A 25,916-nucleotide genomic window follows, 5' to 3' on the forward strand; every position below is an offset into this window, starting at 1 on the left:
TTACATGCCTCTAATGGTGTACTTAATAATGTGCATGTAGGCGTAAGATAAAAGCAAGAACATGGTGTGACCATACACACACAAAGGGGAAAAAACAGGAGAGTTTTGCTTTATGCTTCCGGTATGCAGAGCTTGTAGATATGATGTAAGGACTTGTTGTTCTGATCATATTCATAGCTCCATCACAAGGGAGTAAATGTCATCGGAGAGTGAATGGCTGTCAGAAAGCCTGTGTTAGTGTCATGTTTGAAGGAATTGAGAACAATATGCTCTGAAGTCAACCCTATTGACTAAAATAAACTTGCGTTAGTTGTTGTCCCAGGCAATGGCCCATTTCTCTGCCTTTATGTTGCTGCATATGGCTGATTACAATCCTCGCAGGCGAGCATACTGTCGGTTACCGCGCACCCCTGTGCAGTGCAGTGACATTGTTTCCGAATGACAGAGATTTTCACCGCAATTAGCATAAAATAGATCCTCTTGGGCCTCGCCAATGGAGAGTAAAGCACAGAAATTTCCGCAGGTGTTCAGTGGCGCAAGGTAACACAATCTGTTCCAGGCAGAATGCAAATGAAATGACACAATACTGCCAAGATAGTTTTCCCCTCTGAGGGGTACTGATGACAGGCCAACCACAAGGGTAACATATGTCAAAATCATTTTCATTTTAATTAGTTGGCTTTGTGGAATATATTTTATTAAATTCATACTAGTCGTGGGGCATTAGGGAGGTTTATTTTTTTTTTCTTCATATTAGATGAAAAAACAACTAATTATGGTTGAAATACAAAAAAAAACACTAATAAACAGCATTCGCGTTCAAAGGGTTCGTGTTCGGTATTGCCAGAGCCTGCTTCTGGCTGGTGTCTAAACTCTCCGCCTCTCCTCTTGGAGCAAGGTAGGCACGGGTTTGGATGCGAATTTGAGATGAGATTATAACGTTCACGCTGCTCAAGCTGTTGGCAGATCATTGATCTATCTCAGTGTTGGGCACAAAAAAAGGCATCTCTCGGTGGCACAATAAAACCAAGACCCCATTGCTAAAATGATACTTACCTACGGGTAACACTGTGGATTAAATAAGAATCAAATTACAGTGGAGCATCACTGAAGACTCCATTGCCTCCATGCAGTCCGTGGCACTAGACCATTGCGCGGAGGAGTAAGTAAAAGGAAATTCTTCCTTTGTGTATAGTGTGCAAGTCCATTAGCAAGTATTGATATTCCAATCACAACGAGAGAGATATGGATCGATACCTGTCATGAAGCAATTATTGTCCTTCAGGACATAAAAACGTGGGCATTTCGTAGTCGTGTACCGACTGCGGTGAATATCATCTGTATAATGACTTGTGGAAACATCTGACCCAGACCTTATGTCTGATGGTGCCGATGAGAATATTTCCAGTCAACATCAATTTGTACGTGTAATTGTTATTGCTGCATCGGTACGGTCCCCGTTGTAGCGGCGCATCTGCAGAATCTACAAAACGTGCGCCACCCTCCCGGTCTGACACAAACAATCAAACAAACTCCTCAATTCTCAACGCCACCGTTGGCTTTCAAATGCATTTAGCGAGAGAACAAAGACACCAAAACAAAAAAGTCAGCACAAATGAAGTTCACCCCCTCCACTCAAACCCCCCCCTCCTCCCACACACACACACACACACACACACCCGCACACACACACACGTCCCTGTGTTGTGATACCGCAGTCGTTTGCATTTTGACAACCGTTTACTTCGGAGATCTAAAGGGAGCTTCAGACAGGTCCGCCGCAGCAGATGAACATAATTGATGCGCCGCCGTCCGCTAGTCATTTCACCGAATTCTTTCAACTGCCAAACTACGCTTGGCTCGCGCAGCGGCGTCGCGAGCAGATGCCCGCGGAACACCGAGCCCGCTCACCCGACTCACACACACGCGCGCAAGCACACACACACACACACACACACACACACACAGACACACAGACGCACACACACACACACACACACACACACACCTACACACCTACACACACACACACACACACACACACACACGCACACACACGCACACACACAGACGCACACACACGCACGCACACACACACACACACAGAGACACACACACACACACACACAGACACACACACACACACACACACACACACACACACACACACACACACACACACACACACACACACACACACACACACACACACACACACACACACACACACACACACACACACACACACACACAGGCTCATCTTGGGGGGAAATGTGAAGCCCTCAAGAGCTGGGAGTCGATAGCTGAGGCGCTAATGCGTCAAGCGCCAGGATGCGCCAGGCTGCCGATGGTTGCTAAGCTACGTGACGGGGACTCAGCTTAATTGCACTGCAGGTTTCTATGAGAGCTGATTTGTACCTGTTTTTCCGGCGTGGGATTCTGGGAATTTGACGCGCAAGCCCCCGATTAACCCGAGGCGCACGTCGCAGTAATTTTACAATCTCACGCGCAACTCTTGTTCAATGGGAGGGCAGGAGCACCGTGCTCTGAATGGGTTTAATAAGCCTAAGCAATACTTCCACAACGCATTGGAGAATGAGATGGAGGCTAAATTATGAGGGACAAGGCCCATCCATGTGCCCTTAAAGATCCTGTGGGAGGTGGAGAGGTGGAGCGAAGAGGTGGAGTGGAGAGGTGGGGTAGGGTGGGGTGGAGGGGTAGGGTGGGCGGGGGTTGTTGGAGGGGAGGGGAGGGGGGGATGGTGTTGGTTTTTGCGCTTCAACCATCTTTAACTGATAAGTGTGAGCCTCTACTTAACCCGTGCTGGCGGATGCAAGTTCGCTCACATGGGAGGGAGTCTTCTTCTTTATAATGTCATCACTTATTGCGAGTGTAATATCAGTGTCCCGGGGTGTGAAGTAATGGAGCTGCTATCAAACTGCCACAGCAGGCTGGCACCGACACACACACACACACTCACACACACTCACCAGCTCTCTCACTCTCTCTCATACACACACACACACACAGTCTAATGTAAGCCACCGAGGCAGGGTTGTCATTAACAGTCCTAACACATGCATGGTGTTGTTGTTTTACAGCTTGCCCAAAGGCAGAGCACTTCTGCTCCTGAAATGAAATGCTACCGCGACTCTCTGAATACGCCATTGAAGTTTTATGCCCTTCCCTCATAATCACTGTCTATAACACCCACAAAACAGCGACTTGCATGCTCTAAATAATTGAAATATATGTCTGAAAACCTTGGCCTCTTTAGAGCAGGACTGAGAATGTGATGGTACTGCAGCTTCCATTCATTTCACGGGGCTCTCTGAACAACTCCAGAGGAGGCAGAGAACCGTGTTTTGGCTCGGTTTCAGGTCTGTTCCGAGGTGGGGACCTCTTTACAGAACCGGGATTAGCCCCAGTGTTGTTTTCCGTTTTGTCTCGCTGCGACTCAGCAAAAAGTCTTTGTCGCTCGCGCGGCGCTCTCTCTCACACACACACACACACACCCCGGTTCTCCGGGATCCTATGCAGGCCACAGGTCCTCCGGTAATCAATGTTGATGAATGAGCGGGAAGGCTCTCTTTATTCCAGACCTCGGTGAATAGAAAGTTTCCATTATCTCTCACAATGTATTCACTCCATCACGGTGACAGGGCTGAGGCGAGGCACACTCCACTGCCCTTACTCCGTGGCCCGTACCTGCCAGCCTCCGTCTGCTGCACATGCCCGAGGATGGAGGGAGAGAGAGATAGAGAGAGAGAGAGAGAGGAGGGGGGAAAGAGGGAGAGAGGGGAGGGAAGAGAGAAAAAGGTAAAGAAAAAAAGATGAAAAAAGAAAAGTGCTTAACGTGGGCTACGTGGGCCAGACTGGCAAAGCCAAGGGGATCAGACAGGGCACACAGCAGGGGCACGTGTAAGGGAGGCACAAAGGAGGGGGAGCAGGGGGAGGGGTGGAGGGTGTGTGTGTGTGTAGGTGTGTGCATGTGTGTGTAGGTGTGGGCATGTGCGTTTGATGAGTGTGTAGGTGTGTGTGTGTAGAGGTGTAGGTGTGTGCATGTGTGTGTATAGGTGTGTGCATGTGTGTTTGATGAGTGTGTAGGTAGGTGTGTGTGTGTGTGTGTGTGTGTGTGCGTGTGTGTGTGTGTGTAGCTTGGGGGTCAAACGAATTAGAGCGTTTACACCTTCAGCGTCGGCATGGCAGCTAACTCCCGCCGCGAGACACCTTTTCAGCGGGGGCCTTGAGAATGTGCCGTGAACGAGGTCATCCGTTCTATTAGGGAGGGAACGGCGACGAGGCAGAGCGATGAGCGAATCGCCACCGTGACTGCAGCCCTGCCGCCGCCGCCACTGTCTTCATCGTCATCACCGTCGTCGAGGAGGGGAGAGACTCATTTTCCCCAAACAGCTTTTTGATATTTCAACGCTTCTCCTCCTCTCTCCCTGTGTCTCTCTCTCTGTCTCTCTCTCTGTCTCTCTCTCTCTCTCTCTCTCGCCATTAGCCCAAGCGTAATAGGCCAAAGCTGCTAGCGTGTGCTTCGGCACCCTGGCTCATTGCCTTTTAATGCTGTTGATCAGAGAAAATGACTTTGTTCTTTTCCCTTTACCTTTTCACTCTCCACCAAGGTCAATTACCCATCCATTAGTGCCTTTCATTGCCGCGCGCACTGCATAGCAGTATATCACAAAGCTCCACACAACATAGCAGACACCGCACGCCTCGACTGCCAGGGAAATAGGTGCAGGGACACACGGCTGCAGCTCTGAATGGTACATTATATTCACTTGACTTACAAGCATTAGCGGGAAAGCGTCGTGGCCCGTTATTTGGTGTAAACCAATTACTTATTCAGGCAGGAGCAACCACAGCCTTTAGAGAAGGGGGGGCCACGGGTTTGGAAACGGTAATGGTGGTGAACTTGATGAAGTGGATCATGGATCAGGAGTCCCCCTTTTTACCTTGCGTTCAAATGAAGTGCGTTCCCTCAAACTACCCGGATAAAAATTGTTATAAAATAAAGCCTGGCGTGTGTGTGGGTGCAACAGCGGAAAATGCCCATTAATTGGTGCACACCCAAATATATTGGCAGCCCTCCCTGCCAGTTTCTTTCCATTAGGTTTTATCAGGACACAAACACGCTTTGTTGTGAGTTTTGTGCTTTTGAGCGGCGCCAGATGTCTAGTTTGCGAGAAAAGGGGGCCGTCAGCCAGATGATCAAACAGAACAGGCCCGCAAACCGAGTGAATGCAATAATTATCATTAATACAGGAAGAACGGAATTAAAGAAATAAATACATATGAAATACCCCTTCCGCAGCTGTCATTAGTTTTCCTTTCAAGTGGAGTGATAAATTCAATCATGTCTCATTTCCTGACTCTCCAATGAAACATTTAATTTTTATTGCTGCCTGCCCGCTAGTCACATGGATGGAGACTTTTGTTTCTGGACCAGACACTCCAGATCTAGTAGCCAGGAGTCTAATAAACAAAAAGTAAAGACAATTCAGCATAAAAATAGCTATATGGGGGGCAGGATTCACAGTAGTGAATTATAATGCTGTATAAAGTATAAAGGTTCACAAAAGAATCTGAGAACTACTGATGTTATTTCAGTTGAAGCATGAATATCACAGAACAGGCATAGAATTCCACTTAAAGGTTTAATCCAAGTGTGGTATGCAGACAGGCTTGCTTAAATACAATGCTGCACTAACTCAAATTCAAACAGCAGGCAGACCTTTCCACAAGGAATTGTTAATACTGCATCGCACGGAAACAAAATTGAAGAGTTCTAAAGACAAACTAACTAACTTCAGACAAAGAAAAGTAAATAACATACCTGCAGCAAAGTTCAAATGTTTAGTTTGTGATTCAATGTTTAGTTTGTGACTGGCGAGTTGCAGAGGAAAAAAAAGGGAAGAAATACTTCTGGAAGGTGCCTTGATTATAACGACCCCCCAAATGGGAATCCGATATTTGCCCAGCAGTGATTGAGACATTTTGTCCCGGTGTAAATCGCATAGATACCGGTGGCAGTGTGTGGGTCCCTGAGGAGAACTTAAAGGAGAACTCCTTTAGATGCTGTTGATGAGAAACAGGAAATGATCCTTCCCCAGCTCGATGGCCAAAGCGCTCCCCTATCAATCCCAGCATGCTTTGAGCAATATCCAGTGACAAGCGGATAGATAGAAGACAATATCCTGAGTCCCTGTGTGGTGCAATCATGCGCTCTGAGACTTGGAGACCCGGAGTTGCTGGCAATAACCACCCACTCCCTTCCTTCCCCCCACCCATCACACTCTCTTCCAAACCACCCAGTGAACCACACTGAACTCTAGTCGTTGCATGGGCTTTCATCATTGTAGTACTCCTGGCCCTATGTGCACCTGCCTTTTCTACATCCCGCACTATCCCTCCTCTGCTTCCCTCCGGGACCCTTGGGACTGGCAAACTTTTGGAGGGGGGGGGGGGTGGGGGGTTGGGGTTGTTCGTTTGGGTGAGGGTGGGTTGGATGGGTTGCCGCTGCTGCTGCTGCTGCTGCTGCTGTTACGTTCGGTGTCTTTAACAAGAGCTGCTGGGAACAGAGGGAGGAATGCTACCAAGTGAGAATCAAGCCGAAGGCACCATGGAGACCGACATGGTGTCTGATGTATCTTCCCCAGGAGGACGACGGAGGCTTCGCCTTCTTCTCCCTCCTCTGCGGCTGCTACTACGTACGCTTCTCTCTCACCCTCCTCACTCGATTCGCTTGGTGCAGCAACACCTACATGCTTCACTGATTTAATATCTAGGTTCCCTTTTCTTTATATATATATAAAAAAAGAATTCTTGGCCAATTCGGCTAATATGTCTGAAGTCATAGAGCTGAATTCAGAGCCGAGGTCTGCACTTTCAGGCAAGTCTGCATAGCAGCGTAGCCTCTTTCAAAGGCTGTCATCCCAATCGTTTCTGCCACTGAATACAGTGTCAAAGCAAACGAGATTGAATCTCATTCAGCCACAACCTTGATTTCCACAAAGGGTCAAAAGAACTGATCAGAAACAAAAGGGCGAATCTGGTGACGAGCATGCGTGGAGTTTAAAATGTAAGCAGGCTGAAAAGCAGTGGACCATATCAATTATCACCAGCTGCTAAGTCTGGTGGAGCCAGTGTTGTGATTGAACAGCAGGCCGTTCTTTCTCTCTCCTATAGCGCACTGCCGAGGTCGGTGGGAGCAGTTGTTCGCTTTCAGAACTTCAGAGAAGAGTGAAAGCACCCTCCTTTTCTCTCTCTCTCTCTCTCTCTCTCTCTCTCTCTCTCCCTGCTTGTGCGGACAGCATGATGTTCCGATTAACGTGGAGACTTCTCAGGTGTGTAAAATAGAGCAGTCGGTCCAATAACTGCAGGTAGTAAGGGACCAGAACGCTGGGAATTTGGAGCTGCCGTGCATCTCAATGAGGAACTAATCATTCCGCAATTGTGCCAAGTTTTAACAAGGCTTGTGCAATTCTGACAAACAAAAGGATATTTAAACGATAATCTCCCTCGTTCACACATACAAAAAAAAAAACGAAAAAGCTCAAGACAATGAGAGAAAATAGGGAGCAAAATGCTTAACATTCCAACTGCAGGCGTTTTCTGGCTTAAAATATGCAGTTGGTATTGTGAGAGCAATTTTCTTATTGAATTGAGATAAAGAAAAAAAAAGATTGATTCAAATACTTAAGCAAACCTGCACTTTCTCGCTGGTAGGGCCACCGGTTTGAATGAGACTGGGGGGGAGGGAGGGTGGCACCAAATTCTACGGCATGCAATTATGGCGGAAATAAGACTTTTACAAATATGGGGCATAATCACCCTCGGCCACTGAGACAAGGCCAAACATGGCGGATAATGGAGGAGGCAGAGAAGTAAGTCTAAAATAATTAGCTAATTAAAGGTGTGAAGTAACAAAGACGAGGCGGTTGGAGCAGGACTCAAGGTCAAATACATTTAAATGCTAATTCAAATAACTTGATCGGTGTGTGTGTGTGTGTGTGTGTGCACGCACATGTTTGTGCGTATGTATGGACGCATTTGTGTGTATGTCTCTGTGTGTGTGTGTGTGTGTGTGCGTATACGTGTGCTTAAATGTGAGTGTGTGTGCGTGTGTGTATGAGAGAGAGAGAGTGTGTGCTTAAAGGAACACATGCAAATGAAACCATCTGCTGGAGTTTGGAATGGCTTTCCTTTTTTTCCACTGAAACCAATAACCTCACACTGAGTTTGAAAAGAAGAGGGATAAAATGAGTCACATGGACACAAATCACCTTCATTCTGTGATTCTCACCACTGGTGCTTCATAGAGACTGCTTCCTTGAAATCCCCTTCTTTATTTATGCCGCATGTGTAATTGACACATGACCTACATTGTTTAGTACAAAATATTAATGCCCTCCTGCTTTTTTTGGAGCAAAGCTACTGTCTCCCAGTGACAACGGCTGCCTCAGAAGCGCCTTTGAAAGCTGAAGTCTGAAGGCATGCGGTTGAATCACTTCGATGGCATTCTATACAAAGAAAATCTATTGTGTCTATCTAGTCTACCCAGTGGTTAATAAATCATGTGCATGGTGTCTACATGGGAATGAAATGAAGAAAATTAACTGCTGCTGGGATGTAATAGTGTGATAATATGACCAGAGTTCTGGAAGAATTAGCATATCTTTAGAAACATTTTCTATGTACACGGAATAATATACTACCATTATGCAACACTGTGCCAGTTTTTTTAATTTATGGCTTTATGAACAACTTCTTTGAGTGGTTTCCTCAACTTCACATTGGTATACTGTACATAGTATATAGTAATTTGAAGGAAGGATGGACCCATCTGTCATCCTTGCCAGTTACCCGCTATGTAGTTTTGTGGTTTGTATCAGAACACGTAACGGGAATATGAAAAAGGCCTTCAGAACACATCACTACCAATACGTTAGCATGTTGGCAAGCTTCATCAGTTTTCATGGTGTTTTACAAGGTTTTGAATGCTTTGTAGATACTGTAGGTATCTTGCGAGTTTTAGACTTTAAAGGGGACTGGGCTTTAAAGACGTCAGTCAACACCAAGAATACCTGGGAAGAGTCAGGTGAAACAGAGCGGGGAAGGTGAGGAGTGGGGTGCAGTCTTTATGTGAGCTGAGGTTTGTTTTGTTCCCTGTCTAACGCCAGCTTGATTAGCGGATCTTGCCTACTCTAGCTTTAATGTAAAAAACCAAACAGTGCACTGAAAGCTGGCAGGCCTGAGGGTACGATGTCTGGAATGACATGAAAACAGTTTATTTTTGTGTTGTGAAAAATGATTATATCATACAGTATACAGCACTAACGTGACAGCGTTTTGAACATCTTGCAAGAGCAGCGCGCGTTTGAACACTGCTGAAACCATTGCAAGACATTGCAATCATCTGTTTTACCAATTTCCATTCCACAGCTATGACAAGCAGTATCAAAACAGATTGATGAATCACACATCCCACATGCATATTCATGACATAGATATTCATTAATGGTTGCATATCATAAATAAACAGTCCACTTTAGACACCTTAAGAACATAACACATAAAGCATGTGGTCTGTTCAGAGAAAACAAATGTGTATTCAAACAGCACCAACAGAACATGTACGTCCACATTAAACTGACTGACAATATGGTAATATGTAACTGGCTTTACGTATTACCATTTGGCGGTGAGCCAAAGCCTGTGTTACTGTCTATGGTAATTATAGTAGAAAGAGACGGGGAAAATAACTAAACTATATATATATAAAGGGTGATATTTGTGCAGACACTTCATGTAATTCTCAAAGTAAATTAATTTCAATGAAGCACTCTGTCTGAGAGGATCATTCATTACTTCGAGCTTTCACAGTAAGCAACTATTAAATCAATTTTAAAAGATTACGGTTTGCATGAGAGGAAGAAATAACCACAGACTGTTTGCATTCAAGTGTGAATTTCAGGGATTTAATTAGAAGTTAATTTTGAGTCATTCCACTAATACAAACAATATGGAAATGAGCAGCCCCCCTCAAGTAACTGACAGTTCCATTAGTAGCAATGGAAGAATAATATTGGTATACACCACGGGTATCCGGAGGTGGCAGCTCGTCTGCTGAAATCAAATAATCAGGCCTCAATCCACACAGCTCCACATCGCAAACCTCAAATGAGACAGTGGTTAAACTCACAAGCTTATGTGTTGGCCATTTTCACACATCATGTCACCAATAGGAATAGGAATATAAATGTAGGTGTGTGTGTGTGTGTGTGTGTGTGTGTGTATGTGTGTGTGTGTGTGTGTGTGTGTGTGTGTGTGTGTGTGTGTGTGTATACTCAAATAAGACAGTGGTTAAACTCACAGCTTATGTGTTGGCTATTTTCACACATCATGTCACCAATATGAATATGAATCTAAATTAAACGTAGGTGTGTGCGTGGGTGTGTGTGTGTGTGTGTGTGTGTGTGTGAGTCTAAGTCTTTGTGTGTGTATACATAATATGTATATATATATAAGTGTTAAATCACCAAACACTAGCTTGTCCTTGGGGGGTGAAATATTATGAAACAGCCTAAATCAATCTCCTTGGCTGGATCATAACAAACCCTCCAGTCACCTCCATCTCCTGTCTCTCCATCACTCCATCACCCCACACTCTTTCTTTCCTGATAGCTCGTCCATCTAGTCGAGCAGACTGCACAGGTATTCCTGAGTTGCACACCTCTGCTGCTCCCATGCAAATCGTCTCCATAATACAGTCACACAAAACAGAGGCCCATAACTCAATTCTAATGACTGCTTTGTCTGCCATTGCTGTGCAGAGATTAAGGATGTTTGGACCTTTTTTTTCCCAGAGTATGCCAACTCAGCACTAATTCCTCTCATTTGCATGATATATTGAAAGAAGCATTGCACAAGCTAAAAAAAAATGAAGTAAATAGCCCCATTTAGATGCATTAAATCAAAATGCAAATGCGAGCTAATTGCATCATGGTGCCGAAGAGTAAGCCTTTTTCCCCCCATGATTACATTATGCCTGCGGAGTTCACCTGGTAAACCTACAATATATGACTCTCTGTCACGAAAATATTCTCTCTCCCCCGCTACCTGTGAGAAACGCTGCATTTAGAGCACATTTTAACCCAAAGATGGAGGCCCATTTCCCCTCTGAGCTGTGCTGGAGCTTTTTATTCAGAGCCAATGACAGCTGAGTGGCACAACTGTATCCCACTTCTGACACCGGCAGAATTGAACGGCTAAAACCGAGAGGTCTCGGAACAGCCCAATGTCCCGCACCCCCCCGGAGTCCCGATCATTACAAACCTGTTCGGCTTGATGGGTCGCTCGCTGGAGAACTATTGAGTGCTGTCGGCCGCCTCGAAGGTTTACCTTGGCCCTCGCTCTTGTCTGGCTAAATAAACCGCTCGGATCTCGGGGTGACAGTCAGCGTGATGGACAAGGTTGTAGCCCTGGGCCCCTTGACGGTTTGAAAGGTCAGCTGGTCCGTGAAGAGAAACATCTGCCCGGGCCCACCCCCCCACTGCGCCATGGGACCTCAGCAGGTGATAAATTTGGTTTCTGGGGCATTCAATTCAAATTAAGTGTGCGGCGCCCTGGATAGCCATATCGCACGTGGTGGACGATATGACATGGAGCTGTGCGATTATTATGCAAACACCTGTGTTGCGCATGCCTGCACAAAAACACACAAACATGTGATGAAGGAGACTGCAACCGTCGAATCGATAGAGAAAGTTTAGGGGCTGAATAGCAGGTAATTTTCAAAGCGAAAAATAAATCAATATAGAAAAATATATATCTATGTAGAAAAAACTTCCGGCAAGGTCATGTGAATACCTTCCATTAGTATGAATACGGTGTACAGAAGGGAGGAAACAAGAGCACAGAAAGGAGAGAAAAGCAGCTGCTTCGATTGTTGCATAAAAACACCTTTTTTTTTACAAACTACAAGACCATTACAATCCGAGAGCATTTTCTAAGGGCTGGATTACAACGGCACATCCAAGGACAGCGAAGTTGTATCAGTTAAGAAAAACAATCGACATTTCATATTGATTGATGCCTGACAGTGCCATAGAAAAATAAAAACCTGTTTTATGGGAAGGTAAAATAACAACACTACAACACCGGACAAACGCTATACAGTACCTATCAGTAAAATGACTGTCGGGGAAGGTCATCCGGCATGGCCATCTGTTTTGTCTGTGCATACCACTATCTCCAAACGCAGTGTACAAATGTGTAGTCCTTAGACAAGCACACAACAGTGAAGGAAGAGTGCATCGGCGAGGCAGCACGTACTCTGTTTTGACTTTCAAACTGCGACGAGGAAACGGGCCAGCTCAGCTAATTGAGTGGCCGCATAAATGAGAAAGTTATAATAAAGAAACACTCGCTAGACCTTCCATTCTGATCAAAGCGCTGGGCCTATGCAACGCTGAATACAAATCAGGTGGCCGTGAATTCCCAGCGGGGGGAGTGTGTGTGTGTGTGTCTTTGAGTGTGTGCATGTGCGTGTGTGTGTGTGTGTGTGTGCATGAGTCGGCCTGGTCACAGCCCCTCGTGTGCCACCAACGCATGGTTAAACACTATTTCACTTTGCAGAGCGCACTCTGCTGGACCAGAGCCTGGGCCTTTACGCCTACCCTGCCACCTCTGCTCACAGTGCTTCACTGTGCCGCGGAAACTAGTGGTGTGCCAAGTTCATTACTCACGAAAGGCATTGTTTATCATAACATTTTACAGTAGAGATTGACATGCCTTATCGAAGCAGTAAAGAACTTAATACTAACAATGTGCTGTAGCTACAAAGTGTAAGCTTGTGCTGTTTGAAAGGCATTGTTAATCCCTAAACAATGTCACGGGCCCCAACAAGATCAAACCGACTTATTCAGAGTAGATGGAAATGTTTTCATAATGGTGCACGTTCCTTCCAAAAACTAATCTTGGCTCTTCAAAGTTTACATTTGAATTCTTTTTCGATGTTGTCCCATTGCAAATGTAAATAACAGAGCATGAGATTGACCCTTTGCTCTGTGACTTAGTCATTCCATCTGTTGCTAAGTAACTGTATATGAGCATGTCCACTGTCTAGGGTCATCTAAGCATAGCCGGAGAAGTTGCCAACTTAATGAACGATATGAATTGATATAAATTGACCATCATATTTGAAAAAAACAAACTAATAAAGACACATCGCTTATGCATTTAATACAGAAATGCCCATATGTACAGTATGATAAGGAGTTAGTGATGGAATCTGTGACTTTCAGAGAACCACTCAAGGGATCTGAAACTATCTGTATACAGTACATTCACTTCCCACTTTGTAAAGGTTACGAGGTAAATAGAGTATGATGGTCATAAGCATTGTGTATTCTTTATGCTGTGCCCTATTTCATGTCTTAGATGTTGATGTGGGTCAGTTGAATGTCACAATAATAATTTCTGAAAATATCACATTTTATTGAAGAAAAAAAACCATGCATATTGGTGATGTACAGTTAACATTTCCTATGGAAAAAAATGTTTCATTTTACTGGCACTTCAAACGCCCTTCCACAGGGCCTTTACATTAAGTCAACACTGACTATAGTCAACAATGACTCTAACACTGAAAAGAGCCAGAAAACATCGTTTCATTTAATATTCACTGAGTTAGTTAGTCAGAATATGACATGTGCTGTCAACAGTGGTGAGCTTAATTGACCGCATAGTAACCTGCAACGGCATACACACTCACTGACGAATAGCTAACACCCCAAGGACTAGCCCACAATTAGCATGTCTCACTCATTTACATTCTGCTGTTTTAGCTAGCACTGTACTGCAGCAGCAAAACACTGACACCCACACCCCCATGCATGACTGCTACCTGCTATGGTAAACTAAGAGGGGGGCTGCCATGTCTCATCCGCTGGGCTTATGACTGGAGTGTTTCAACAGATCAAATGAGAGAAAACAAGCTCCCCAGACGCCAATGAGAAGAGGTACCGACATGGGTTATGTGGGTTGCACGCTGTGGGTAGAAGGCAGAGAAACCCTTTTTCACCAGGGCATACAAGAATACAAGCCTCCCTCCCTCTCATCTCTCTCGCTCGCTCTCTATCTCTCTCTCGCTCACTTTCTCTCTCTCTCTCTCTCACTCACTCGCACTTGGCATGCCTCACCAACAATGCAGTGCTCAGTCAAATGTGAAAAATCATAGGAGCTTTGGTATCTAAGAACAATTGAAGACATCAGAGATTTGTCCTGTGGCATTCTCAATATTATTTATGTTCTGCCTTAAGACAAGGAGTCTTAAAGTGATGTTTACGAGTGGTGGAAAATGCAACACAATGATTTGTAAGTATTACAAGTTTATACCAAGCCTACTGTGAGAATCTCACAAGCTCACCAAAAGCTGAAATCTAATGGTTTATCTAAAATGGCTGCATTGCACACTGTGTATAACCCAATTGTCGTACTAATGTAGGCCCAATAAGGACTAGTCTGGTACCACTTACAGCATCGTTCTTACTATCTGTGTTATCCTAATTGAAGATCTTTTCTGTTATTTTTGTGTGTGTCTGGAAGAACCCCCAATGCAGAAAACGTCCCAATTTTTTGTATTATTAGTTTCTCTCAGTCAAAGGCAAGATGTTTGCCTTTAATAAATGTCACTTGGGTTTGTTTTATATTGTTGAAAGAGGATAATTATAATCTAAGTCTGCAACAACTTTTCTTTTGCTTAGGATGACTTCCACCACAGTCTTCGGATGACTTGAAAACTTGAGTGAGTATTAGATATGCGCGAGGAATCACACCGATGCTCGTTTAAGCACCGATTCAATAACACATCAAATCAAACGCAGTTATCCTTCTGATGCCCCACAGTACGCGCTCAACGCTTTCAAGAAGTTTAGTTTACTTCAGCAATGTTCAGTTTGTGATGTGCGTGCGTGTGTGCGTGTGTGTGTGTCGCACCGCACGCCTTTGCAAGTCAAATTCCTTGTCGATACTTTGAACCGGCGCTTTTAATTACGAGACGTTTTTTAATGCTCTCAGACATATTTTCCATCTGTTCGCTCTCCGGCGGGCACCTCTCATTAGTTGGATCTCCGCCCCCATTGTCAACGCTGAAGGGGTGGCTGACCTCCGCAACTATTTTTAAACTTTCGCCGCCTAATTACTGATGACACGTCCCAGTATTTGCGTTCGAAGTCACAGTTCATCCTCTCCATTAATGTGATCCCCCGCACGCATGTGGGGGAGGAATGAGGTTGAGGGGTGGTGGGTGGGATGTTTGGCGGTGGATTGGGGATGAGGGGGTGGGATGGGGGGCGGCGGGGGGGGTGGGGTGCAAGGAGGGGGAACTGACACCCCACTTTGCCACCCAGCTGAAGGGTTTCTGGAAGAGTGCGCAAGCGGCGGCGGAGGCAGGGGAGTGTGTGAGGCACCCCATAATATGCCTGTCATATCCCGGCGCCGTGGATCAGATTGACAGGTAATGAACAGGGAGATGAGGTGGTGGGGGTGGTGTGTGTGTGTATGTGTGAGTGTGTGTGTGTGTGTGTGTGTGTGTGTGTGCGTGTGTGTGCATGTGCGCGCATGTGTGCGCCGCGCCTAGCCTCAGCCCCGGCTCGATTCCGGAGGAGGCTGTCGAGATCCGCAAAGCCCGCACGAGTTCTCCCACCACGCAACTGCCATTAGAGCTAAATTTGTTGATAATCCCCATTTGCAAGTCAAATGAGCTGGTGAGACATGCGTTCGTGAACAAATAAGAGCATAACTGGCTGCTTTGAATGCATAATTTAGAGCCAGGGAGTCGGCTGTTCACTCTCTTGTGCTCGCCTAGACAGAGGAGAATACTTGCAACTTTCACCACTGATGTGGCCTTTTAAACATTTACAGAGCTGAGGCGTGTAAGATGCCTGATAAATGTTTCAGCATCCACCATCAAGATGAATGAGACTCACTACTGTATGCGGGGCGAATGGCACAAGGTTGAGTGCCGGGGCTCTCTTGAACTTAAACACGATCTTAAGAGTGTAAGATCCGTGCGGTAGCCTGAAGGACAAAGCAGGCTTTACTGACAATGAGGCAAAGCAATCCCATGAGCTCAACAATGACTATCCTTTTGTAGGACCCCCTCTCTCAGGTCAGTCCCCAACAATAAGGCTAAGGGACGCTAAGGGAAAAACGAATAAGTGCCTAATAAAAGTAGAGGTACCACATAACAGTTCTGTTAATGACCCCCCCCACCCCCACACACACACACACACAGACAGACAAAAGTTGAAGTGGCACTCTTGTCCGTCTAACATGTAGGCCTAGGTCATGTGTTCTGCGTGGCGTTGGTTCAAACCTAGCTGGTAAAATTTGTGCTTATCCAGTATACCTGTTTATTCTTAAATTTCCCCTTAGGGATCAGTAAAGTATCTATCTGTTTATCTCTCTCTCTATCTATCTATCTATCTAAGGTATCTAAACACACAAACACACATACACACACACACACACACTGACTGTATGAGACTGACTACTCCCTGATACCTGCCCACCCCAATATATCCGAGGTGGCCCCCGTTAGCATGTCTCAAACACGGCGTGTGTAATTACTCTGTGTGTTGTGACATGGCGAGGACAGACATGGCCGCGGTGGGCAGAGAGAGAGAGAGAGAGAGAGAGAGAGAGAGGCCAGAGGACAGATGGCGCCTGGATCAGAGATGGACACGAGGGACACGGCGAACCCGCACCGCGTCGCTCCGCGCTGTGCCACACCACACCCCGCCACCGGGTCCGACCGCGTGCGGTCAGTAAGCGACAGCAGGCCCGTGGCGAGGGCCCCCGTAATCTCCCGAGCTCCGTCCAGGCCGAACACGCTGACACAGTGAAACGCGGCCAGGACTCCGAAGGCTAAGGTCCAGCGACAGTCCTTTCAGTGGTGAGTTGAGCTGAGGGTATACTCTGGGTAAAAAAAAATGAGCGTAAATCCTCCTCTTGTGTGTATGTGTGTGTGTGCAGTGTGTGTGTGTGTGTGTACAGTGTGTGTGTGCGTACAGTGTGTGTGTGTGTGTGTGTGTGTGTGTGTGTGCGTGTGAATGAATCAAACGCACTGCCCTCTTTAGGAGGTGAAGAGGCTTCCCGAGTGGGAACCCTGGCTGCAGGAGTCAGGCCGCTTTTAGACTCCACTTGGAACGTGCGGGCTTTCTGACAGTATTAACATGCAAGGAGCGCCAAGGTCTCAGGTCTACTGCCTTAAGCGCAGAGGCAGTTAGTCAATGCAAAACACTGAATTATTTATGGGGGGCCGCGAAATAAATTCAAGTCAGGAGATACAAAGCTCGAGAGTCACGGGCAGACTGGCGATTAACATGGAATTGGTCAGAAAGTTTGGGTCACTAATGAGGTCATGGTCAGAATGTCTTTATCTGGAGAATTGGAAAAAGATGGTCGTGCCCCCAAAAATATGCCCACCTTAGTGCCGAGGTCTGTGGGAATTTTTCTATTTTGGTTTCTATTTATTTTATTTTTTTTTGAGAAGCGAAGCCTTAGATGATGGTGGTGGGTGGTTGGAAATGATAAGAAAGACTACAAGAACATTCAGTCTCAATCACTGGAAATTTATTCCACTGTTTATTTAAATGTCTCCAGCTTTGCTTTGACGAATAAAATATGGTTAAGCAAAAAATGAACACTTACAGAAAGAGGAAGTGTTTTGGAATGAGGGGTGTTTCACAGAGGTAATTGGCCAAATCCGCTAGCAGCCTCCGCTTTGAGTACACCACTCATGTCCCATTGTTGAGGATATACAGTAGAAAACACAATATGCTCTTCCCTGCTCACAATCAATGAGAGTACTCTCACTATATACCGGCTACGATAAACTAAGGGAAGAGGTAAGTTGATCTTGGGGCTCATTTATTTATCCATACAGCCTGCTGAATCTTTAATGATGTAAACGTCTTCTCTACAAAGCATTGCTGTAACTGAGTCATATTCACGACGACACTTCAAAACAAAAGTCCACATGCAGCAGACAAATCTATCAATCTGCGCTGTTCCAAGTCTCATATGGTAAAGTGATGTAAAGGTTCTCCCTTTAATGTCGGTGTGTGTGCCTGAGAGTGTGGGCGTATTTTTTTCTTTTTCATCTTTCAAAGGGAGACAGAAAGTCGTCCATATTGTGCCATGTTATAAACATCTGAGGGGTAGCTACATAATCAAACTTGTTTTTCAAGGCAGCGGCATGAACAACCTTGCTCGTATCCCAAAGTTTTGTCACTTGCCAAAAGTAGAGCTTCAAATTAACCTTGGTGATAAGAACGCCTAAGAATGGCTTGTCCACCATCTGTTGGCATACACTGCTGATACGAGACGCAGTTAGAATGCTGATAAATTTGGACTGGACACAAGCTTTCACAAATGGGATTTTACAGATATTAGGGTGGCGTGGCATTATATAAAGTCTAAGTAATCCTTTTAGTTGGAGGATTCAGTCAGAGGATTTTCAGATATTTTGGTATTCAGTATTAATTCCATACCATATGTTTAAGTGGAGACAGAAAAGAAAAGAAACGATTGCAGCTGTATGCAGGATGGGTTCATCACTAGTGAGTCAACAGCTTTGGAAAAAAAAATAAACAGAAACATTGTGCAAAAAAAAAAGAAATGGGGCCCCCAGAAAACCGCATCCCTAAAATGTACATTGCCTCTCTGCTTGTACTCCGGCAGCCATTTAATGAGTCTTTCCCTCCAGCACCCAGGCAGCCAGGCAGCCAGCAGCCCAGGTAGCGTGGAGAGGGAAACCGTCAGCAGGTTTTCCTCCGCCGGTGACACTCTTTTGTGAGCGAGTATACATCTTCTTAGCGCTTGCACTTCACTAGCAGATAAACATCAGCTGTACGCGCTGATTTGCCTTATAAATCACAGTGATCAGCCCTATTAGCTGCCACCTTATCACTCTGAGCACGGAGCCACAGTCGACAGAAACAACCACCACCGCCGCCGCCGCTGCAGCTATCCAATATAAAGCTTGCGCTCTAATCGACAATAATAAATAAACAAATGGGGGTAAATGCGTTGAGGCAGCTCTGCTCTTTCATCCTGCGACGGCGGGAGATCTAGGGCCTCGAGCGCTAAAATAAAAACGTACGCACAGGGAGCATCTCCTACCGAAAGCGACCCCCCACCCCCGAACACACACACACACGCACACACCCCAGCGATGGCCCCCACAACACTAGGGGCTTCATTTCACGCGAGGGGGTCCGCCGAGGCCTAGGCGAGGTCTTCAAAGGCAGGCCGGCAGATGCTGGAAGGGAGAACTTTCTCTTTGGGCATCTCCTGCCCATCTGCTTCGCCCTGGCAGTGGCATTATCGGCGGGCCCTGCTGGCTGCACACTAAAGCACACGGCGGGAAGCATTTTTTTCGCCCAGAGCGATGGGAGAACAGGGGCGAGCAAGAGTCCAAAAAGAGGGATTAATTTTCCATTAATTAACTTGTCGATGTCTATACACGGCGCGTGAGAGATAGCATTATCCAGAGACATTGTAATTAATCATGGACATGCATGCCAATGTGTTCGTTATCACACTATCCTAATTTTGGAGTTGTGTGGATAGAGGTTTTTTTTTATTTTTTTAAATATAGACATTTAACACAATGGTTGTGGGCCAGAGGCAGGTAGAGCTTAAAGAATTAATGATTTCTATTGCCGCCTTGTAAAAGGATTATTATATAAGGGTGGCTATGATAAGATCCACAGCTCAATGAACCTCTCTCTCTGATGCAGAGGAAGCTTGCAACTCTTTCACTTGTAAAAATGAAAACAATGGCTGCCGACCAAATGAAAGCAAAAGCTTAAGGAATCATCTTTTGTTTGGTTCATCTTTTTTTTTTTTTTCCTCAGCGCACATTTCTGTTTTGGTTGGCTTAACATTACGTTCGACTGCATCCCCCTGATTCGCCCGTGAGATCAGTGCAAAGTGCGCCGGATTAATGCAGAACATGCACAATCCTTCCTGCGTGTGCTAGGAGTGAGCGCAGGGCCAGCAGCTTCACTAATGTGCTCGTCTGACTGAGATGATGACTTAAGATGTGGTGGAGAAAGAGACAGGGAGAGAGAGAGAGAGAGAGACAGAGAGAGAGAGAGAGAGCAAGGCTCGCATATGTGGAACGCTGCATTCCCCCTGCCAGACACGCGGTTTTCACTACAGCCCACTGTCTCTGTCTGGTAATAAGCCATTTGACAAAGGATGGGCAAATCCCACCAATCCTGTGAAATTGGAGCCCAGATATAAGTGACTGGCGAGGCAGAAAAAGCTGTCTTTGTGATAAGCAGTCTGAAAACTGTGGCAGGCGAGATAGTTACAGTATGGGTATTTCCAGTGTGATAAAACTCAGCTCAACTTACGGTAAAAAAAAGAAGAAACAACAACAAAAAAAACGAACGATCCATGTGTTCTTTTCTCTTTTTTCTTCTGTCATATCTGTGGAGTAGTATTTGATATTCTTTTGATTGATCTATTTCTTTTTGTGTCTTTGTTGTGGGATATTTTGATATATTTGAGATGGTTATCTGTGTGGTGTTTGTGTGTATGTTTGCGCACATAAGTGTTGGTTCATATGTCAATACTGCATGGGTTTGTGCAATTGTGTCTCTTTGGCTAACTTAGCCAAGACTTTCAACTTGTCAGCGATGTGAACTTTCCTAATTCATCCACTTGCCAAGACAAGGAGCACTCTCAATTTCTGATTACATCTGATAACAGAATTTTTCTAATGTCACATGTGGAAACCTCATCTTCAGGAACAATATTAACACTCCTGGGGTGCTAAGACTGTGGCTAAGGCTGTGCCATTTTCTCTCACCGAAAAAGCTTGGCCTGCCAAACTGCTTTCCACGAAATGGAACAACTCTAATAACCGTACTCCATTTTAAGAAGTGCACACACACACACACACACACACACACACACACACACCACCACCACCACCCTCCCCTGAGTCCTACGCAGTTACCATCCACTTCTGCTTCTCTCCTCGCGGAGCATCTATCGAGGTATCTCCGTCTCGGTTGCGTCAGAGGACGCTGTGGCCTGTCCTCCACTGCCCCGCTGAGATTATCCTCTTCAGGCATGCAGACCTGAGGCCTGCCTGGGCTCAGTGGAGAGACAGAAAGAGAGGGAGAGAAAGAGAGGGAAGGAGAGAGAGAGAGTGCCCGGGTGTTTGGCTAAGTGCTTGCTCAGGCATTGCAGAGATGCAAAGCGCCTTTCTATGCAGATTACCTCTGCAGCTTTGGCAGATCTTTTGTTACTGCTGTCCCTGTCTGATACAGGAGAGAGGGAGAGAGAGAGAGAGAGGGAGAGAGAGAGAGAGAGGGAGGAAAAGGTTGGCAATCTCCCTTCTCTCCCCCCATGCTTAAGAAGGATTCAGGAGAACATGTTGGGGGGATACATCTGAATGCACTGAGGAAGAAAACAAACACGAATGACCCCGCGCACAAGAGTCAATTTATATAACAAATTCCAAATAGACTGGAGAAAAACCAGAGGCGCAGGTAGCATTTCACAGGCCTGTAGGTGTGTTGGAAGCACTCTGCCAAGGTAAGATGAAGAGCAGCGCTCATGCCAGAAGTATGAGTAAGCAAAGGTCCTCTTTTTGAACCTCGAGGCTTGTTCATAGCACAGTCGAAATGTTTTAAAACAGAGACGCGCAAACATCTAATCAATAAATGGCAGCAACAAATGAGAAGAAACTGAAAGTCCAGGATGACCAGGGAAGAATGCTGGAAGAATCTCCTCCAGCGGCATCCAAACAACACAGGCTGATGTGCAATACCTCTGGAACACAGAGCAAGCCTCATTCAAATTGACAAGCATTCTGATCCAGGGGCAATTGAACACTACCAACGCCCCTCCCACACCCCCATTCCCCCCATCTTCAGCATTATCCAAATACACACCATCCATCATAAGGAGGGTTAATTACTGTGGGATAATCCATAACCAATTTCCTTGACTGATGGCCCAATTAAGCATGTTTATGTCATGCTTAATAACTTACTTTCTGATAAGCAGAAGTACTTGCAGAGAAGCGAGCGGCGGCCATATTGTGCAATCAGTGTACTTAGAGCGTACAAATACACGCGGACGCCGCTGTTTGATGTCGGGCTGTGTTTGTACAGTAATCACGTCTCAAACACTGGGCTTCTCGCTATTCCATGTAGCTGGTGACAGAGCGGAGGGCTTTGATGTCCATTGTGGCTGATGCAGTGTATAATGAAACATTTTGTGATTACATGATGGCTTTTGAAGTAATGATGTCATTGTGGGGCATTATGCCGACGTGATAAGTTGACACGAAATTAGAGGGAGAAATTGTGCTGGCAACCAGACGATGTTGGAACGAGACAGATAACACAGTTAGCGATGTAAAATTCTGCTAATCTTCTAAGATACTCTTGAGGACTTGATAGGATGTACACTCTCTGACACCAGCTCTACAAGAACACACTTTGACACACACACACACACACACACACACACACACACACAGTCAAATGCAAGAGTGGCAACTTCAATGAGGGCAATGGAACACTTTTCTGTAGGCAAGTGCAGCACGATGGAGCTGATGGGGCCGATAACATTGCAAAATAAAAACCCAATTAACCAAAAGCTGGGGGAATATGAGAAGTGGCGAAAGAGCGATTGTTCTATATGCACATCAAAACAGCCTGTTTAACCTTCTGATGCCTTCCCTCTCCCCTAAAAACTATTTACATTTTAAAATGACAATTAAACATGCATTGCCCTTGATTAATAAACAAAGCGTAACCCTTGCTGTCCAGCTGGGCTGTAACAAAATAGGGGCTCTTCGGGATAAATAAAATTTAGAATGAATATTAAAAAAAAGGCTTGCGGCAAGCACACTGTGGCAACTACCTATAAATTCCAGAACTCTCCACAAATAGACCTGTAAGATGCAGGGGTGTTACATGACAGAACATCTGCGGGCAAATTACAAATGGGATCCCGAATCTCTGTGTTTCTGTTCGAGAGAGAGAGAGAGAGCGAGTGTAAAATTAGAGGGACGGAAATAATACTGAAACCCCGTTAGGGAGCAGTCAAGGTGACCAGATGTCCGAGAGAATTGTAGCATTAGGGTTCTGAACTGTGGCACGAGGGGACTGATAGCTGATGGCTTTTTTGTCAGGGAACCCAGTGCAATGGAACTGAAACCTGACAGTTTCCAGAAAAAGGCACACAGCACCAGATGAAACAAATCAAATCTCGGCACCACCTTCATTTCTTCAGTCGAGCACGTCTGTCTGATTCTTTAAAAAAAGGAAAAAAAAGTAGCAAGTTATGAGATGGCATATTTTTTAAACTCAAATGATATGCTCACATTAATTAGGAATGGCATTATCTATTAGGCCTCAATTGATCTGAAAAATGTGCACTTTGATGCAGAAGAAGGATAAATCTTCTTCTTGATGGGCCGTGGTGACTTTAATCATTTGCATTCTTGGAGATGTGAACTGATGTTTAAACAAATTAATTGGGTTAGATAGTGAGAAAATTAATTAGAAAGTCTGTAGTAAAAAATGTGTCAGGCTACAAAACTTTACTTTCTGGACTATTTGACCATTGCACACTGCCAATTAAATGCAGTGAGAAGTCAAATTAGGGTAGTTATGATTTGAGCTCTCAAATAATAATGATTGACATGGCCAAGAAGTTTCAATGCATTGAAAAGAATGTCAGATGCTGGTGTGTGTGTGTGTGTGTGTGTGTGTGTGTGTGTGTGTGTGCGAGTGTGTTGGAGAGCAGGTATGTTTAAAACAAAAAAAAGGATGCATTGCCAGATCTAAACAATAACAGACCTGTTAATATCAACCTTCTTTACCAGCTCCATGTGAAAATAGGAGTTGCACACAGAGGCAGACCGACACATGGACAGAAATACAGAGAGAGACCAACAGACAGACAGTTGAACTTCAACCTCAGACATTCCTACGACTATCCCACTGCCAAAAAGCACACAGCAATGGCAAACTACATAAACGACGAAGACCCATCTCTGAACACAGAGAAGCAACCCTGCACAAAGCTGCTCCCCCCCACAACCCAAAAGCTGCGATGCTCATTTAAAAAAAGCCTCTCTGTGCTGCCTCCACTAATCTAAACCAGTACACAGCAGCAGCAGCAGCAGCAGCAGCATCCCTCTCTCTCTCTCTCTCTCCTCCCTACAATCCCTTCACAGTGGTGCTACTAATTACCTCGTCTCTCCCTGTCAGCCTGAGAGCAAGGAGAGGAGGAAGAGGAAGAGATGGAGAGAATCAGATGCAAGGAGCAAAGAGAGAGAGAGAGAGAGAGAGAGAGAGAGAGAGACTCTGCCACTGTGTCTGCATGCACCCCTCGGTGAACCTTGACCAGTGCGGTAAAGCAGACGTATCATTTACGGCGGTTTATGACCATAATGCTCCTTCTCTCTCTCGCCGAAGCTGTCGGCCGACAGGTTCTGAACCGCCGGCGTTACCATGGTTTCTTGCCTCCGCCGCCGATTACTGCCCGGCGTTTCCTTCAATCAACTTTTCTGCCATTTCCTCTCCCCTCTCTCATTTCTTCCACTGCCTGTTGGACAACAGCGCTGGAGCGCGCGCACACACACACACACACACACACACACACACACACACACACACACACACACAGAGACACACACACACACACACACACACACACACACACTCCTGAAAAAAAAACTGTTGTTGCACAGGCTGTTCACTCCATTAATTGGCTTGAGAATGAAGGATTCTGTGTATTAAAACTGTACGGTTCAGCTCCCAAAACAGAAAGGAGCGTAAAGGAGCGGGTCTTTTTTTTTTCTTCTTCTATCTATCTAACAACCCTTTCACTTTGTCATGTATGCCACACCTGTGTAGCGTTTTACAGGGCCATTCTCTCTCATTTCCCCTTCCCTGGGGCTACAATATATATCAAAAAGAAAGAATGAAAAATGAGGAGAAAGGTTGCTCAGAGGAAATGGAGAGGGAGGGAGGGAGGGGGGTAAAAAAAGAGAGAGAGAGAGAGAGAGAGAGATGGAGGGAGGGAGAGAGCACGAGTGCGAGTGTGAGTGTGTGAAATAAAGAGTGGTCATTATCTGGGAAACCCAACTGTTCCGGTGGCGCAGGTCACTTGGCAAAAAGCTCGGGCGTGCCCCCGCACGTGGGCACCGGCGAGTCCAGATTAAATGCGTAATTATTGCGGCGCGCTGCACAGCACAGCAGAGCGAGTCTCGCCACGTGGCAGGGCCAGGGCCAGGCTGGCCGTGGCGATGGCAGTGGTGGTGGTGGCGATGGCAGTGGTGGCAGCGGTGGTGGTGGTGGTGGTGGTGGTGGTGGTGGTGGCTGCGGTGGCGGTGGTGGTGGTGGTGGTGGCAGCGGTGGCGGTGGTGGTGGTGTTACGTGCGCCGGGTCTTCATTAGACCGCGGGGGCCGCACGCCGAGACGGGCCCATTTTCTGTCATTAATGCAGCGTGGCCCAAACATTACGCCGGCGCCGACGACAACGTTGGGACGAGATGGCCCGAGGCCCGAGCGGAGCTTGCCGCTCAACGTGTCGAATCCGAGAAAAAAAGTGTGTGTGTGTGTGTGTGGGGGGGGGGGGGGTGGAGCACCTGTCGTGTTGGCCGCCGAACTAGCAAGAGCACTGTGCATTCACACACAAACACACACACTCACACACACACACACACACAACCAATTTTTTTGCAGACCCCCTCAACCCCACACCGCACCCCAGCTCTCTAATGAAGCTGGTCATTACTAGTGTTGGGGAATGCTAATATTTCTACTGGAAACCTGGAATAAACCTCTCAGAACTCT

The 25,916-nt window shown here is 45.9% G+C and overlaps 1 protein-coding gene across 6 annotated transcripts in view; it reads right to left on the reverse strand.

The window, feature by feature from the left end:
• The window catches only part of cadm2b (cell adhesion molecule 2b), a 146,852-nt gene that overhangs the window by 111,425 nt on the left and 9,511 nt on the right, over positions 1-25,916 (reverse strand). The gene's annotated exons all lie outside the window — the stretch shown is intronic.

The sequence above is a fragment of the Sardina pilchardus genome, chromosome 13, assembly GCF_963854185.1.
Source record: "Sardina pilchardus chromosome 13, fSarPil1.1, whole genome shotgun sequence".
Lineage (NCBI taxonomy): Eukaryota > Metazoa > Chordata > Actinopteri > Clupeiformes > Clupeidae > Sardina > Sardina pilchardus.